Consider the following 19,355-nt stretch of genomic DNA (forward strand, 5'->3'; position numbering starts at 1 on the left):
GTCTCATGGCTATGTGACACAGAATCTGGATAGTTAACTACTGGTGTAAGAGCTGATCAACAAAACTGCATGCTCACCATACATAGCAACAAACCTTTTATTAACCAGCACCTATCGAGACCAGGAGTGTGCCATTTGATCAACTGCTCCAGGTAATCATGTTCTGCATAATCAGTGTAAAAACACGCACACAATATTTAAACATAATGAAGCAGGTATACTGTTATACCTTATTCACAGTATAAGTTGCTTAAACAATAATGCAACTTTGCCTGAAATAAAACTTTGCTGTCACGGTAAAATTGTGTGGTTAAGGAACTCCAACTGACAGTAGTTTGCAAATAGTGAAATTCGCATGTAATATAATTCTGGAGTTTAAAAAGGTTCGCCTCATTGTATCCTGTCAATTGGTTTGAATTCCCATTTGGTTCACTCATACCCTTTCATGAAGGGAAGCTGCCATCTTCACCTGGTCGGGCCGACATGTGAATACTGAGACATGACAATGTGGTTGATTATTCAATATCCTCTGGATAGTTTGAATGGTTGTTAAATGCTGCCCCAGAAAGGGATGCGATGATCCTGTGAACAAACAAAATCAAAAATCCAATCATTGTCATTCCGTGGGAACTCGCTGGTAATTAATTCACCTGAATGACAGTGCATTTCTTCCCACATTCAGAGCAGGGTAACAGTCTCTCACCAATGTGGACCTACTAGTGTGTCCGCAGGTGGGAGGTCTGAATGAATTCCTTGTCACACACAGAGCAGGGGAACAGTCTCTCCCCAGAGTGGGCTCACTGGTGTGTCAGTAGGTGGGGTTTCGGAATGAACTCCTCGTCCCATTCAGAGCAGGGGAACAGTCTCTTCTCAGTGTGCTCTCATTGGTGTGTCAGCAGGTGGGAAGTCTGAATGAATTCCTTGTCACACACAGAGCAGGGGAACAGTCTCTCCCCAGTGTGGGTTCACTGGTGTGTCAGCAGGATGGAGGTCTGAATGAATTCCTTGTCACACACAGAGCAGGGGAACAGTCTCTCCCCAGTGTGGGCTCACTGGTGTGTCAGCAGGTTGGAGGGCTGAATGAATTCCTTGTCACACACAGAGCAGCAGAACGGAGTGAAGACACTGCTGAGCCAGGAGGTGAGAGGACTTTATGAATTCCTTCCCTCACTTCGACCGGGTGAACGTTTCTCCCTGATCTGACTGTACCAATGTGTTTACAGATTGGATGGGTAATTGAAAGCCTTCCCACAGTTCCCCCCCCCCCCCCCCCCCCCCGCCATATCCACAGTTTCTTGTCCATGTGACATTGGTTTAGTTTCAAAAAGGCACATGTTAACGTGAAGCCCAGACCACACAGAATAAGTACAGTTTCTCCTCACTCTAAATGTTCTAAAAGCTAGCACTATACATTTTATATCAAATGAAGTATCTCTCTTTGATCTTGGGGTGATGTTTGATTTGTCTCTTAACTGCATGTCCCCATTTTATAAAACACTTTAGAATTGACATAATTTTTCAATGTTTGAGATAAAGAATAAACTGAAAGGCAGCTTGTGAAGTCAGGGGAAATTAATGTAGTAATTGGTGGGTTTGTCAGTAAGGAATAGTGAACATAAAACCTATCAGATTGTTGTTTAATTACCAAAGGATTCACTCATGTTCATCAGGGATGGGAACCTGTCACCCAGTCAGCACCCTCACCAATGTGAAAGGAGGGAGCACTGGACAGGGGCTGAGAACAGTCCATTGGCTTTTTATACAGTCAGTGGGAGAGCTTACAGCCTCTGTATAGCGACCTGAAGGGGCTTCTTCTTCGCTGTTTTCTATACTTAATTTTTAATCCAATCAATTTAAAATAAACCAAAATTTAAAATAAACCGAAATCAGCAACAAAGTCCAAAACAATGGAATGGGACATGGGAAGCTGTCTAATTTAATCAGAATGTGTTTCTCCGTGTCTGTTAGACACCCTGTGTTCTAAGGGTCTAATAGTTCTGGAAGGTATCAAGTCCACTGCTTGTCCCCGCACACTTCATCTCGCTGGATAACCAGGTATCAAGTCCACTGCTTGTCCCTGCACACTTCATCTCGCTGGATAACCAGGCACAGACAAACGGACAGAGAAGAAGCAAATCCTGCCAGGAAAATGAAGGGAAGGCCACAATTGTGTGAGCGATGACTTTGATGAATGGCAGAGTGGACTTGATGGGCCAAGTGGACTCTAATATTCTCCTCTAACTATTGTTCAGACAGTAACCCGCCTCTCTCACGCTGTGCATTCTGATTCTACAGATTAGTTTTAACCAAGTGAAGACCCTTCAACATCCCTGTGGCTTCCACCGTGCATAGCTCAGGATCAGGAACATGGAACTGATACGTCACTGAATGTTGGGAAGCTGACCATTCAGGGAACTGCACAGAGGCTAGAACCTGTCACAGTGAATATGTACACTGTCCATGGACTCGTCCTGACTGCAAACATAACCTGCAGCCCGGATGGAATGGAAGCTGCTAAAAAGGAATCCTAATCCAACTGTTCACATTTGTGAAAGAATCATGAATGGTGAGGCACCGATGCAAGGTAATTGGCAACGATGCAAATGCGACATTTAGACAAACCATTTTCATTCCGCAAAAGGTTGAGATTAGGAATCCACTGCTAATGGAGCCAGGTACAATGAAGTGAACATTAGATTCCCTACAGTGTGGAAACAGGCCCTTCGGCCCAACAAGTCCACACCGAACCTCTGAAGAGCAACCTACCCAGACCCATTCCCCTACACCTAACACTACGGTCAAATTAGCATGGCCAATTCAGCTAATCTGCACATTTTTGGACAGTGGGAGGAAACCTACGCAGACATGGGAAGAATGTGCAAACTCCACACAGACAGTTGCTCAAGGTGGAAATTGAACCCGGGTGTCAGGCGCTGTGAGGAAGCAGTGCTAACCACTCCGCCACCTTGCCTCTCTTCAACATCGGAAGAGGAAGAATGGGGAAAAGATAGAAGAAAAGCATGAGGGAAGAGGATTCTTTGGGGAGCTGATGAGCCAAATCGCCTCCTTTTACACTATAAAAGTTCTGTGGTCACTTAATTCTGAGCCAAATAAGGGAAAATCAGAGCAGGCGAAGGAAAGTTTGGTAAAGAGGGCAAATTGAAGGAGTGTCTCAGTGAGTAAAAGTGAATGACAGACGGTTGAGGTTTTGGGAATAGAATTCCAAATCTCATGAATTTGCATGGCCCCCAACATTACAGCAGTTAACAATGGGAATGCTCAAGAGAGTGAAACTGGATGAGCTCAGAAATACACAACATTGATGCAGCTGAAGGGGACGCTGGTTAAAGATACCACAGTTAGTGTTTATTTCATTCCAGACACACCAGCCAGGGAGCACATCCTTACTGTATCGATCCCACTGAGCTCTTTAAAAATTTATTCATTTCAAGTGTTTCATGTTTAGATACGCTCAAGAAGACAGCTTCATTCTCCTCAATCTCTCCTGACAGGGCAATGCTGCTGTTAGAAATCAATTCACTGGTGTATGTTACTGGCTGCTTCATGGATTGGAAGTGGCTACTGAGACTGTCAATTTACTGTATGCTGTATTGCCAGGTTGCCAGCCATGTCAAGTGTTTTCAAAGAAAAAAAAACACATTTGGGAAATGAATGTCAGTTGAGGGGCACCCTCTTTCGATACGACCTATTAATAGTTGTTGGAACTGACTTACCTGGCTTTAACCAAGTGGTCAAAGAATTATAACTGTCATAGAAGCTGGTATCATGGGTCAAGAAGTGTAAGTAATGGAGGAGGTGTCAGTTCTGCTGGTTAAGTGCACAAAATTGTTTAAAATGTTGCTAACTTACTTTCAGCATCATGATAACAGTAGGACACATAACTGAGGTCATTGCATTGTTCAAGTTTTCCACGTTCAGAGAACTAAAGGGAAAGCTGGAGCTGGGCGTTGTGGGATGAGCTAGGAGTCAGAGGGACAAAAAAAAACTAAAGTTGCGATTGATAAAAAAAAACTTAGTCCCACTCAGACTCTGTCCTGCAGTTTTGTCTTTGCTTCTCCAAAGCCTGGGAAATTCACTTCCTTTCAGTGATCCAGCCTCTTTTCCAGTTTCTCCCCATTCCCTTGCAGACACGAAAGCATCGCTCCAGCTTTAAGTTGCTCATTTGAGCCATTGGAGCATGTGCAGAGGCTGGCTGTTTCAAGGAACACTGTCCTTCACTGCTGTTCTCATTTAAAGGGATAGAAACAATGTGTGAGACAGACTGATGTCAACCTTGAGACCAGAGAAATCAGATCCTGATCAGAAACGAACAATAGAGTAAATTACGAACTGTTCTCAATTCCTCCTGCAATATTATTGCAATAAGGACAGAGATAAACTTGTTTTACTACCAAAGGATTCACGGATGGGAAATTCACACTTGAAAGCGATATGAGAGCCACCCAATTCCACAGGTCCTGATCATTATGGGTAATATGGAAGGGAAAGCTGCATTCCCAGCCCAGAGAAACCATTCCCATGTTGTGCGCATGGTTGAGGATTTAACTGGTCATGTGATCTGGGAAGACACCATAATTACAGGACCAGTGTGAGACTGTGTAAATTTGGGGAAGGAGGGAAGGAATTCACCTACCCCTCCCAGTGGGACACTCACCAACACAGTCACACTGCGGAGAGGCTGCTCACCTGCCTCACGTATGGGAAAGGGTTTACTCGATCTTGCAATCTACTGAGGCACCAGAGAGGGCACAGAGGATTGAGAACCTTCACTTGCTCCATGTATGATAAAGGATTCATTCAAATCTCTTCTCATCTGCAAAGACATCAGTGCATTCCCACTGGGGAGAGGCCATTCACCTGTTCAGTGTGTGGGAAAGGGTTTACTCAGTCCTCTGACCAGCTGAAACACCAGAGAACTCACTCAGGGGAAAAGGTCATTCACTTGCTCCCAGTGTGGGATTAGACACACTCAAATGCCGCAGCTGCTGATACCCCAGTGAGCCCACACAGGGGGAGAGGCCATTCAGATGCTCAGTGTGTGAGAAGGGATTGAGTGATTCATCCCTCCCCCCAGACCCCAGTGAGCCCACACAGGGGGAGAGGCCATTCAGATGCTCAGTGTGTGAGGGGGATTCAGTGATGCATCCTGCCTCCTGAGACCTCAGTAAGACCACACAGAGGAGAGGCCATTCAGATGCTCAGTGTGTGAGAAGGGATTCAGTGATTCATCCTTCCCCCTGAGACCCCAGCGAGGCCACACAGGGGAGAGGCCATTCAAACGCTCAATGTACAAGGGATTCAGTGATTCATCCGGCCTGCTGATACCACAGCGAGACCACACTAGGTAGAAGCTATTTACCTCTCTGTGTGACAAGGGATTTGCTGCATCTTCAACAGGACTGAGAGACCAGTAAGTGCACACAGGGAAGTGGTCATCCCCCTTCTCCATGTGGGGTAGAGTTCACACATCACTGCAGGACTCTGATTCTGCAGTTACTGTTCATCAGAGTCAGGACTGGACCTTGTACATGATGACACTGTTGGAGTACTGATGTGTGGCTGTTAATAACATTAACTGGGCTGGAGTTGACTGAATTCATATTGCTACTTTATGAATCTCAGGATGTCTCTCTGGGCATAAGTCTCCACAAACAGCAATGTGACACTGAGCAGGTATCATCTGTTTTGATTTGAATTGTGATTGTAGCACTGCTGCTTCACAGCATCAGGTACAAGCTTGGAGTCCAGCTTTGGCCGACGGCCTGTGTGGAGTTCCCACATTCTCCCCATGACAGTGTGGGTCCCCTCCAGGTGCTCTGGTTTCCTCCCACTGTCCAAAGATGTGAAGTTCAGGTGGATCGGTTGTGCTAAATTGTCCACAGGATCCAGGAATGTGCAGACAAGGTGAATAGCCATGGGAAATTCAGTATTACAGGGATAGAGTGCTCTGAGCGTTATGTTCTTCAGATGGTCGGTGGGGTTTGACGGGCCAATGCTCTTCTTCCACACTGTCGGGATTCTATTCTATGATTGAGGATAAAGGCTACACCGCAGGGTGTCCTTGGAGAAGGAGCATGTGGTGTGTGTCAATGGTCTCGATGCCTTTAGATAGAGGTGAGCACTGCAGGGGATACAGTGCTTTATCTCCACCGCTGCCCCATCCCCACAACTTTACTTTGATACAGTCCCTTCCCATTCTGTCACTTGTAATGGTTTGCTTGGCCCGTAATGGGCTTTGTTTGGAAATATTCAATTGGTTTACAAATGGTTTACTGCCGGTGATTATATATTAACAAAAGCCAAAACGGTGGAATGATGATGTTGATGGTGGGAAGGTTGCTCCGCCGTATGTGATAACACTTCTGTGTAGGAGAAAAAAGAACGCTTCACAGCACAGAGAACGCGAACTGAAAATCGGTAAAGCAAAACAAAGGTTCAGAAAGGGAGGGAATGTTTCCCTGGAGTGTGAGTAACTGGGTAGTGATGGTGTACGGGAGTAGACACGATTTTGTTCTAAAGGGCATTTGAAATATTAAAACTTTTATATTTAGATATTCCGTGTCTTTTCTTTTAGATTTATTTATTGTGGAATAAACGTTTACATTTAAAGCAAAACAAAGTCACAAACCTTGTGTGAAGGACCTAAATGTTAAATAAAATCCATCAAACCATCCCTCACTGAAAACTGATGTGGAAGTGCAATCGCTTGGAGAATCCCTGCCTTGCCTACTTCTTCCTACCCGGGCTCCATGGTTATGTACATACCTGGGAGATAGCAGCAGGAGGAGACCTTTCGATCCTGCTCCACCATTCAATGGGAAGCAGCTGACCATCCAGCTCAGTCTCCTGTTCCTGCTGTGTTCCAATCTCCTTTGATGATTTTATCTCAAAGAACTATATCTAAGCCCTCCTTTGGCTTCACTGCCTTTTGTTCCAGTTACGTTGCTGTGTTACTGTGTGGGTGTAGGTGGGGGTAATGTGATGGATGCACTCAGCCTCCCTCTTCATCCTGCAGTAACATCAATTGGGTTTCAGCAACGAGAGATAGAAACCGTTTCCAGGATATGGGCATCACTGGCTCAGCCAGCATTTATTCCCCATCTCTCGTTACCCTTGAGAACATGGTAGTGAGCTGCTGTCTTGTACCATTCACAGTCCATTTGGCGCAGATAGACCGACAATGCTGGGAGGGAGAGTGTTGCAGGATTTTGGCCGAGTGATTCTCCATCTTTGGTTCTTCAAATTCTGGTTAACTTAATCACGATCTGCACATGATGTTGAGGTTTCAGTCTGCAAATCTTCACCATCTAGCACCCTGTATAAAGGAATATGTACAGGTTAGAAATTCAGAGCAGACAATTAATTCTCGTTTCTCTGGAATATGTTTCCTCTTTCTTCCCCCAAAGCCGTAACCCTCCAGCCCACTTACTCTCTCCCACCATTCTGACTCTGCTACCCCCTAATGTACACCCTCCCCATTCTCACGGGAGTTGCTGATAAACCACCACTTCCCGTCCCTGGTGAGACTCTGCACCCTTTCTGGGTTCACTTCCTTTCCCTTCAGTTGCTGCAAGTCAATAATATAACAGCAGAATGAAACAAAGAGAAACAGAAAGGGAGGTGGCAGATCCTGGACAGAAGAGGGACCTTCAGTCTGGGAGAATGGGTCAGATCCTTCTTCGTTCCCCATAAGTTGATTCCCACTATTACAATGAATTGGGGATGGAGAGTGGTCCTACATGGGTGTGGTGACAATTTGACCCCCCAACTTTTCAATACTATAAGCAGATGCATTCTTCCTCCAGCCAATCACACAGTGTGAAATACTTTCCGCAAAGTATACTTACCCGAAACACATGCTCCAAAACCCGCCAACATTCTATACATGTACAGTGACGGGTTTCCCCACACACGTGTGGTCCCTGCTTCAGGGATTGTGGGAGTTGTAGTCCCCATGAAGCCATTGGAGCCATGTCTCTGGAAAGAAAATTAAAAGTGTGGACTGCAGGGTATTGTGTATAGGATTCCCATTCAGACACACAGAACGTATGGACTGTCACTGGGTTTTACTGAGACATCTGCTTCCACAACCTGATTTTCTGATGTAAGGAATATAGATTCAGCCAACTGGGGCGTGGGGTGGTTAATAGGAGGAGATGATTTAAGCAGAGGTGGCTCAATGGTTAGCATTGCTGACTCACAGTGTCAGGGACCTGGATTTGATTCCAACCTTAGGCGACTGTGTGGAGTTTACACGTTCTCCCCGTGTCTGTGCGAGTTTCCTCTGGGTGCTCCAGTTTCATTTCTCAGTCCAAAGATGTGCAGGTTAAGTGGATTGGCTATGCTAAACTCCCACAGTGTCCATGCCTGTGCAGGTTAAGCTATTTACCATGGGAAATACAGGGAATGGGTGAGTCTGAATGGGATGCTCATTATCGGGTTGCTGTGGACTCCATGGACGAATACCCTGTTTCTGCACTGTAGGGATTCTATTCTATTCTCACGAAGAAGAATGTACTTATCTCAATGTGCTGTGAATCTGGAATGCCCTATTCAAAATGCGGTGGAGGCCAGGACAATGAGCAAATTTACTGAAGAGATACAGATGTTGAATTTGCAATGAGTTGAAGGGTGAGAGAGAGCAGACAGGAAAATCCAGCTGAGACCGAGGTGAGCTCAATCATCACCGTATTAAATGGTGGATTGGTTCGAAGGGCTGCATTGCCTATTGACATTAGATTAGATTAGATTACAGTGTGGAAACAGGCCCTTCGGCCCAACAAGTCCACATCGACCCGCCGAAGCGAAATCCACCCATATCCCTACATTTACCCCTTACCTAACGCTACGGGCAATTTAGTATGGCCAATTCACCTAACCCTGCACATCTTTGGACTGTGGGAGGAAACCGGAGCACCCGGAGGAAACCCACGCAGACACGGGGAGAACGTGCAAACTCCACACAGTCAGTCGCCTGAGGCGGGGATTGAACCAGGGTCTCTGGCGCTGTGAGGCAGCAGTGCTAACCACTGTGCCACTGTGCCTCTCCTGGGCCCAGTGCTTATCTTTTTACGGTAATAACTGGAAAGCTGAATCCAAAACTCATCACCTTCACCAAAGGAGATTTTTGGAAAAAGCAGGATAGTCAGGTGGATTAGCATTCCAAACTTAGATAGTGAGGAAGTATGTAGGAGATAATGATTTTGCAATTTTAAACTGAGGTGAGTTAAAAATCACAACAACAGGTTATAGTCCAACAGGTTTAGTTGGATCATGATGAAGGAGCGTCGCTCCGAAAGCTAGTGTGCTTCCAATTAAACCTGTTGGACTATACCTGGCGTTGTGTGATTTTTAAAATTCTGTTCACCCCAGTCCAACACCGGCATCTCCAAATCATGTAAACTGAGGGGAGACAGTGATTTATGGTTTTAGACTGTGTAGTACATTCACACCGTCCAAAATACTCTGTTGTGAATATCTATCCTATAATTTATCACAAAGTGAATGTCTCTGACAATGAAAACCAAAACACCCAGGTAACATCGCCTCACCTCGCAATCTGATAAAAGACTTGTGTTAAGTATGGTTGAATTTAGAATACAGAAGGAAAGCGGGAAGATTAAATCCAATCGCAAGATCATGTGCTTAAACAAAGGAGACCTACAATAGGGTCAGGCAGGAGTTGGCTAATGTAGACTGGAAGTAAAGACTATAGGGTGGGACAGTTGACAGACAGTGGAGGAATATCAAAGAATTTTTCAAACTGCTCAGCAAAAGTATATATCAGTGAAAAGGAAGGACTGTAGGAAAAGGAGTAATCTGCTATGGGTGTCTAAGGAAATAAGGGAGTCTATCAAATTGAAATAGAAAGCATACAAATTGGCAAAGACCAAGGAGAGACTAGGAGATTAGAAAAACTTTAAAGATCCACAGAAAGCTGGATGGGATTGAGTAGCTATTCCCAGGGCCAGAATAGCAGTTTACACTGCTCGAGGGGTACCTATTATGTGGGGAACATATGGCCTCTGTAATTGTTGAAGCACTTAACTGTTACCATAGAGATAATCCTGATCAAGTTACAAATCACAGCACACTGCAAAAGCTTATAGTCCAACAGGTTTATTTGGAAGTACAACTTGGTGATGTGTGGTTTTTAACTTTGCCCACCCCGCTCCAACACCGGCTCCTCCACATCAGAATCCTGACAGACAGCTCCACTGAAACTGAAGTGCCTGTCAGATACCTGACTGAGCACAGGGGCTTGGGGGAGGGGTATGTGATTTCACACAAAGTGTTCGAGTTGAACTCGACTTTCTAACTGCCGTTGCCATGGAGATAATACTGAGAGACAGCGTCCATTCAAAACCACAAACCACAAAGGTATAAGAATGGGAGCGGCACATCGGACAGGCGGGGAGTTACCTGATGCTGCCTGGAGGTGTTCTGCATGTACACTATCCAGGTAACTGCCATGTCTCATCAATAAAGACTCAAAGAAGACCTCTCAGAGTTCTGTGCCTAGTTATTCTTTTCCAGCAGGGTTCAGGAATATGAGTACACAGCAGTCAGTCTTCCCAGTGGAGGATACGAAGAACATGCCAGTAATTGATAAGGAAACTGAGGAAGGTGAGGACCTAGAAACAACCATCATCACAAAAGCGTTAGAGCTGGGCAAGCTAATGGAGCGAAAGGTAGACAAGCCTCCTTGCTCAGATGAAATACATCCCAGGGTGCTACCAGAGATAGCAGGAGAAATAGTAAATATACTTGGAGTCAGAGCATCCTATAGCAGAGGCTGGCCCTTTGGCCCAAACTGGCCCATGCTGACCAGAATGTCCATCTACGCGAACCCAAATTCCATGCACTTGGCCCATCTGCTTCTGGCCCTTTGCTATCCATGTGTTTGTCCAAATGTCTTTCACATGTTGTTAATGACCCACCTCAACCACTTCCACTGGCAGCTCAGTCCATGTACATACCACCCTCTGTGTAAAACAGGTGCCCCTCAGGTTCCCTTTCATTCTTTCTCCTATATCCTTAAACTGATGCCCTCCAGTCCGTTATTCCCTGGGCAAAAGACTGAGTGCATTCACCTTACCCATGCCTCTCATGGTATCATAGACTTCGCGAAAAGATCCCCCCCTCTGTTTCCTCTGCTCTAAACAAAACAAATCCTCGCTTGTCCAACCTCTCCCTGTAACTCAGACCCCTGAGCCCTGGCAAAAATCCTTGTAAATTTCTTCTGCACTTTAATAACTGAAACCTACATTACCTTCAGCACATTTCCAGTATTTCCCCACAGCGCTGGAACCGACGTGACAACGCCAATGGATTACAAGCCATGATCGTTAATTAACTCCTTTACAACAATCCCGTTTTCATCGTTTGTTCCATGGTGCAGGTATCCTGGTCTCTCTCTGTTTGTGGGGTTAATTAAAACCTTGTCCTCATACAAAACAATCTGTAACTTAATTGTTCCTGGGAAATGTGCCATGTTTTTCAGACTTTTAAAAACAAATGAAATCTCTCTCCACAGTCACCACGCTAACATGGACTTGGCTGTGTCTCAGTAATTTTTTCCAGTCACAGTGATATTTGAAATATTCGCACATGGACAGAATACACACCTTTCCTTCCACATGAAAAGGCCAATGATATTCAGATCGGCACGGATCAAGTAACTATCAAAACTGAACAGGAAGTTCAATTTGAATTTCTCATCCGCAAATCCGCCACTTAAGTACCGTACAGAGAAAACAAGATACCACCGTTAATACCGGATGGATCTTTATAAGACAATGATAGTATTAAATTGTCGTTTCCTTGTTGCCACAAAGCTTTAAATCACAGTCTCACAATTTCTCTGTCTTGTTAACTGAAGACCAAACCAATCTCCTCACTCCTTTCTTCCACACCCAGTTCTCACACTCTCTCTCCTCTCCGTGAATTCAGCTTACTAGCTCCTGCCTGCAGGCGAAGAACAAAAAAAAGGGGTGGCATGATGGCACTGCTGCCCCACAGCACTAGGGTCCCAGGTTCGATTCCAGCCTTGGGTGACTGTCTGTGTGGAGTTTACAGATTCTCCCCGTGTCTGCGTGGGTTTCCTCCGGGTGCTCCGGTTTCCTCCCACAATCCAAAGATGCGCAGGTCAGGTGAATCGACCATGGGAAATGGGTCTGGTTGGGTTACTCCTCCGACGGTCAGTGTGGACTGATTGGGCCGAAGGGCCTGTTTCCACAGTGTAGGAAATCTAATCTAATCAAGTCTATTACTCTGACTCAGAGCCTCCTGGGTGTTGGTGAATCCTCCTCCCACCTCCCAGGGTTTCCTTCCTGGTCAGACCCAAACTGATCTATTTTCCCCAATCTGGAATCTCTTATTTATTTTCCCCACACCGACCCTCTGATATGAACATCCTGCACACACTGGCCAAATCATATTTGGTTGAACTAAAATGAACCAAAGTAGAACTTTAATTGCAGGCCCATCCTTGTTCCTTTCCATGACATTCCTGAATCTTCACACGAGTTCTGATAACTTTCTGCAAAATGCTCCCCCCACTGATTCGCTGACCACTTGTCACGATACCAGGGCTGGGACCATTCCCCTGGGTCCTGTTCTCAGAGGGAGGAAGGGAGGGAGCAGCCAATGACAGATTAATCCCACAGATCCACAAGCCTCCCTCCCTGGCACTGACCCATACTACACATACGCCAACAATTGGCCAGCACTGCGCCCGTGCACTGGTTGCCCCTCCTACAGGAGCCTGGGTGACTGACAGCAGCTGCTGCCCAATAGGGTGGAAGGGGCGGGGCTGGAGGACTAGGACAATGGGATTGTTAACAATGAATGAATGTGGAGGACACTGGGGGATGGACAGGTCAGTGAGGGACAGGAGCAGTGCAACAGCAGGAGGGGATCCTGGACAAACTGAGCAATGGGAGAGTCTGACAGGAGAGAAACTACAGGAAGATTCTGTTTGGAGGCTCAGGCAGGGACGGTTGGGAGCTTGGGCATGTTTTCCAATCAGCCTCTTCAAAGATGCTGTTACTCAACTTTGAACCCAAAACTCGTGGTTCAGAGGTAAGGACACTACCACCATTTCCTGGTGTGCTAGTGGAATGAAGGGAAGATTTTCTCAATCTCACTCACATGGAAACTCCATGAGGTCCTCCCACTTACTGTCTACGGTGGGGATGGAGGAGACAGAGCAGACAGAAGGGAATGCCTTTCAAAAGGAACTAACCGGCATTGGTGTTATTAACAAGATTAAATACACAGTCACTAACACAAAGCTGGTGTACATTAACTTTATCCAAAATATTAACACCTATAATTGGGTGACGCAGACCCCAATGTACAGAGTTAAGTCGTGGATATTAATAACGGCTTTGTGTGTGAGAAATCACCTCTCATGAACATGAGTCAATTTTTTTGAAGAAGTAACAAAGAGGATTGATGAGGGCAAAGCGGTGGAAACGATCTACATGGACTTCAGTAAGGCGTTCAACAAGGTTCCCCATGGTTGACTGGTTAACAAGGTTCGATCTCATGGAATACAGAGAGAACTAGCCATTTGGATACAAAACTGGCGCATCGGTAGAAGACAGAGGGTGGTGGTGATAGGTTGCTTTTCAGATTGGAGACCTGTGACCAGTGGGGAGTCACAAAGGATTGGTGCTGGATCCACTAACTTTCATAATTTATATAAATAATTTGGATGTGAATATAGGAAGTATTGTTAGTAAGATGACAGCAAAATTATAGGTGTAGTGGACAGTGAAGAGGATTACCTCAGATTACAACAGGATCTTGATCAGAGGGTCGAATGTGCTGAGGACTGGCAGATGGAGTTTAATTTAGATAAATGCGAGGTGCTGCAGTTTGGAAAAGCAAATATTAGCAGGGTGTATACACTTAATGGTAAGGTCCTCGGGAGTGCTCCTGAACAAAGAGACCTTGGAATGCAGGTTCATAGCTCCATGAAAGCAGAATCGCAGGTAGATAGGATAGTGAAGAAGGTGTTTAGTGTGCTTTCCTTTATTGGTCAGAATATTGAGTATAGGAGATGTGAGGTAATATTGCAGCTGTACAGGGCATTGGTTAGGTCACTCTTGGAATATTGTGTGCAATTCTGGTCTCCTTCCGATCAAAACAATATTGTGAAACTTGAAAGGGTTCAGAAAAGAATTACCAAGCATGTTGCCAGGGTTGGAGGATTTGAGCTACAGGTGGAGGCTGAATACACTGTTTTCCCTGGAGCGTCAGAGGCTGATGGGTGACCTTATAGAGATTTATAAAATCAGTAGGGGCATGGATAGGGTAAATACACAAGGTATCTCCCCTGTGGTGGGGAGGAGGCACGATGGGGGATGGAAGACAGAGGAGGGAGACTGAGAGGGGAGAGTGGCCGTTATTTTGTAGATCTGCAACTCAACCCTGTTCCTGTTTTCTCCCCATCCCCTTCAATTCCTCTGAAGGGCTCAGAACAAGTGCACAGTCCCTGGAAAGTAGAGCTTCAGGGTGACCAAGTGCTGAAGGTTGTATTTGGGACGCTGACCTTTATTGGTCTGTGCACGTATCAATAAATGGACCTGGGTTCAATTCCACTGTCCCGGATTCATGTCTGTGGCCACAGACGCGCCTGTCTCGGACCCTGACTAGTGGATCCCCTGTCACTATAGCTCTGCCAGTCTCCCTTCTCCCATTCTGTGCAGCGGAGCTATCTGTGGTGTCATGAATCTGGCTGTTGCTGATTTCCCCTGAGACGCCACCCCACCCATTCCCCCCTTATAGAATCCCAAGCGGTGTACAGTATCTGTATGAGAAGGGAATAACCGCTAGGGAGTCCTGCATTTCCTTCCTGAGCTTTTTACTTGATCGTATGGTCACCCATTTCCTTTCTGCCTGTGTAACCCTCACCTGCAGTGTGACTAACTCACTAACCGTGCTGTCCATAACATTCTCAGTATTGCTCCACAGTGAGTCCACTCTCAGCTCCAGGTCTGAAAAACAGTTTCTCAGTAGCTACAGATGGGCACACTGCCTGCACACATAGCCGTCACGGATCCTGTGCAAGAGGAGCAAACCACGGGTCTGAGGGCTCCTGTAACAACATCTCACTACATTCATCTAGTTACTCCCATTAAGAGAATTTAAATGAGTGAGCAACCTTCCTTCACTTCAAACATGCCCATTATAATAAAAACAATCTTTACTTAAGCTGATATGTCGTACTTTTAAAAACTTAAATACTTCGCAGGTATCACTGACAAATTGGCTATTCCCATTGGGACTGTCAATTTCTGAAAGGCCTGAAGTAAAACGGAGTTTCAGCTTCACCTTCTCCCTGTCTCATCTCACTTTGTTTACATCCAACTCCAAAACACTCTCATTGAGACAATCAGCCCTCACAGTGCAGCCCTGTCATTTTCATTGTCTGCTCACACCTACACTGCCTTCAGCCTCCTGTACTATTCCAATGCATCTCAATGGGAGCTCAGGACCAGCACTGCATCTTTTAATTCAGCCCTTTGTAACCCCAGAGTCAAAATGGACTTCAGCAGATTCTGAATGAATAGACAGTTGTCAGAATCTGGAACGTTCCATCTGAAATGGTGATGGAATTTGAGTCCACAAGTAATTTCAAAGAGAAATGTGCAGAGAATTGTAAGTAGGGAGTTTACAGATTAACATTATAAAGTGGACGATTGAGACTAAATCTGACAGTTCCTGCAAAAAGACGAGGTGCAATTTGGATAAATCTGTGCTCTCTCTCAGGCCAATACCTCCTTCCACAGCTGCAGGGCCATGAATTGAACACATACCCCAAGGATGATCCAACCATGGACTTGAACATCTTTCTGCTTTTGGCTTGACAAAAATATTGAAGATAATTTCCCACAGACAGAACAGACAAACCTTTCTCTTTCCACATTTAATGCCAATGATATTCAGATCCTGATGACTCCGCTTACTATAGAAACTTGTTTTTTTGAGATCCCAGTCTCAATTATTCTCAATTAATATCCTATAAAATGAATTCACAAAACAAAGCTCACAGTCAGTGCAAGATGAATAGTGAAGGCACGCACTTCTCTTGGTATGTGTTTGATGTGTAATGCTCCTCTTCAAATCACCCCGCCCCCACCCAGGAAGAGGACACGTGCATGCTCCTTGCGGTACTTTACCCCAAATAAAGATGGCGGCCATAACCCAGGTCCTCTCGCTGCCTGAGGCCCAAGACATCTTCCCCTTTGCAGCAAATGTGGGACCAAGAGTTTATAATTCAGACTAACGACCTGCACAGAGTGTAAGTAAACCCTCCCAGTCTACACTGATACATTTCATCCGGTTTGTGCTGCCACTCTCCCCTTTCCGCCTCCTGCACACACCAAGGGTCATCATGGGTCCAGGGACCCTTCCTCAGAACCGATGACAGCTGGGAAAATTAGAATCCCTTCAGGAAACAGGCCCTTCGGCACAACAATTCCACACCCACCCTCCGAAGTTAATCCCACCCAGACCCATTCCCCTATCCTATTACTCTCCATTTCCCCAGACTAATGCACATCCCTGAACACTACAGGAAATTTAGCTGGGCTAATTCCCTTGACCTACACATCATTGGACTGCAGGAGATAGGGTTTAAAGAGTAACTAATGGGTGGGGACAGAGCCCAAAGAGACACAGGAACATTTGGAAAGACAAAGGACTGGGAAGTTGGAAAGCTGTTAATGGAGGAGACAGGAACCTTCTAGCATCTCAGTGGCGGTGGTGGAAATGGTGGCTGATGATCTACATTGTGCCTGCAAAAAAGACCCTGAGCTTCCAGTTGCCTGCTCTTTAACACACAAGACTGTTCCCTGTCCAACATCTCTGTCTCATGCTTACTGCAGTGTTCCAGTGAAGCTTGATGCAAGCTGGAAGAACACTTCAGAACATACCAAATGGCTTCCTATTTCAAGGACTGCAATTTCCCCTCCCATATGGTTATCAATACCCTCCAGTGTATCTCCTCCACTTCCCACACCACTGCCCTTGAAACCCACCCCTCCAAATGCAACAAAGATGGAATCCCACCATCCTCACCTTCCACCCAGATACAACGCATCATCCGCTGCTATTTCCACCATCAGATCCAACCACCTGAGATATATTTCCCTCCCCACCCCTTTCAGCATTCCACAGAGACCATACCCTCTGTGACTTCCATGTTAGATCACGCTCCCCACCAACCCATCCTCCACTCCAGTCACCTTCGCTTGTCACTGCAAGAGGTGGAAAACCTGTGCCCACACATTCCCCTCACCTCCAACCAAAGCACCACAGGATCCTCCCACATCCAGCATAGATTTCCCTGCCCACCCAAACACCTCACCTATTGTGTCCTTTGTTCTCAGGACGCCAAATTGTGGAATATTTCAGGGAATATTTCTGGGACACATGCACCAACCAACCCCATCGCCCTGTGGCCGACCACTTCAGCTACCCGCCCCCCGCGCCCCCACCCCCCACCGTCAAGGACATGCAAGTCCTCCACCACAAAATCTGAGCCACCCGACACCTGGAGGAAGAACACCTTGGGAACTTTTAACCACACGGCATCAGGGTTTCCTCATCTCCCCACCCCCACCTTATCTCAGATTCAACCCTCCAACTCGGCACAACCCTTTTGAACAGTCCCACCTGTCCATCTTCCTTTCCAATTATCCATTCCACCCTCTCACTACTACCTCCCATCTACAACCACCTATTGCCTCCCTAGCTCCCTTCCCCCAACCCCAAAAACCCCTCCCTATTTATCTCTCAGCCGTATCCCACCACCCACATTTCTGATGAAGTGCTGACATGCCCAATACGTCAATTCTTCTGCTCATTGGATGCTGCCTGACCTGCTGTGCTTTTCCAGCGCCATACTTTAACATAAGCTGGAAGAACAACACCTCATCTCCCACTCGTCAACACTGCAATCCTCTGGCTTCAACATCAAATTTAATAATTTTAGGTCCTGAACTCCCCCACGTCCTAGTGTCTTTGCCCCCTACCCCACATACGAGGCCTTGTAATTACGTAGCCTTCCATTACACATTACCTATGGTTAGCCACTAACAGTCCCCATAAACAGCTATTCAACCTCCCGCTCAGATTGTTATCCATTCCTTTGTCCAACTGCACTTATCTCTCTCTTGGGACTCTATTCCCACCTATCATCTACTCCTTAATCCCTACCTTCTGCATAAAAAAACGACATTTTTTTCTCAGTAACGTCAATTCCTGAGGAAGCGTCACTGGATCGAAAATGCGAACCGATTTCTCTTCACAGATGCTGCCAGATCTGCTGAGCTTTTCCAGTACCTTCTGGTTGTTATGTGTGATTTACAGCATCCACAGTTCTTTTGGTTCTAATTTACCCGGAGTATCTAATTCAGGTCCAGCAGACTGAAACAGTGTTTATCAACCTTCCCAGTCCACACTAACTCCATCTCTCTCCCAGTATCTGCTGTCTCTCCCACTCCCTTCACATTCAATTCCCCCTCACAGTGACACTGTGCCTGCAAAGCTGATGGTCATGTGTTGGCCTGCTGGACCCACCCCTCATTCACTCCCATTGGCTGGAGGACCACGCCAACTCTCCTACTGGTCTGAAGCTGTGTCAATCAGCCAGGCCCCATTGTGACCTGAGTGGTGGGTTCCTCCCAGGTGCCTCAAAGGCTGAGGGGTGACCTCATATAGGTTTGTTAAATCAGGAGGGGCATGGGTAGGATAAATAGACAAGGTCGTTGCCCTGGGGTCGGGGAGTCCACAATGAGTGGGCATAGGTTTAAGATTAGTTGGGAAGAAAATAAAATGGATTTGAGGGGCATTTTTTCTTTCGACTGAGGTTGATGCGTGCATGGAATCTTCTGTCAGGAAGTGAAGGATGTTGGTACAATTATAACATTTGGCATCTGGATGGGTATATGAATAGGAAGGGTGCAGAGTGATATGTTCGAGGAGAAAGTGAGGTCTGCAGACGCTGGAGATCAAAGCTGAAACTTTATTGCTGGAACAGCACAGCAGGTCAGGCAGCATCTAGGGAACAGAAGATTCGACGTTTCGGGCACATGCCCTTCTTCAGGAATGAGCAGAGAGTGTTCAGCAGGAGAAGATAAAAGGTAGGGAGGAGGGACTTGGAGGAGGGGCGTTGGAAATGTGATAGGTGGAAAGAGGTCAAGGTGAAGGTGATAGGTCGGAGTAGGGTGGAGGCGGAGAGGTCAAGAAGAAGACTGCAGGTCAGGAAGGCGGTGCCGGGCTGGAGGGATTCGGCTGAGACAAGGTGGGGGGAGGGGGGA

The 19,355-nt window shown here is 46.2% G+C and overlaps 1 long non-coding RNA gene across 1 annotated transcript; it reads right to left on the reverse strand.

Annotated features, from left to right (window-relative positions):
• Positions 1 to 388: 388 nt before the first annotated feature.
• Positions 389 to 6,885, reverse strand: LOC148138014 (uncharacterized). The gene is made up of 3 exons (XR_015754067.1): positions 6,787 to 6,885; positions 3,871 to 3,980; positions 389 to 582 (listed from the first exon to the last, which is right to left on the reverse strand). It is a non-coding gene; the product is annotated as an uncharacterized LOC148138014 (long non-coding RNA).
• Between the last annotated feature and the right edge of the window lie 12,470 nt (positions 6,886 to 19,355).

Source organism: Chiloscyllium plagiosum, unplaced genomic scaffold (assembly GCF_037043375.1).
Source record: "Chiloscyllium plagiosum isolate Xiang-an unplaced genomic scaffold, Cpla_swu_hap1 HiC_scaffold_42, whole genome shotgun sequence".
Classification (NCBI taxonomy): domain Eukaryota; kingdom Metazoa; phylum Chordata; class Chondrichthyes; order Orectolobiformes; family Hemiscylliidae; genus Chiloscyllium; species Chiloscyllium plagiosum.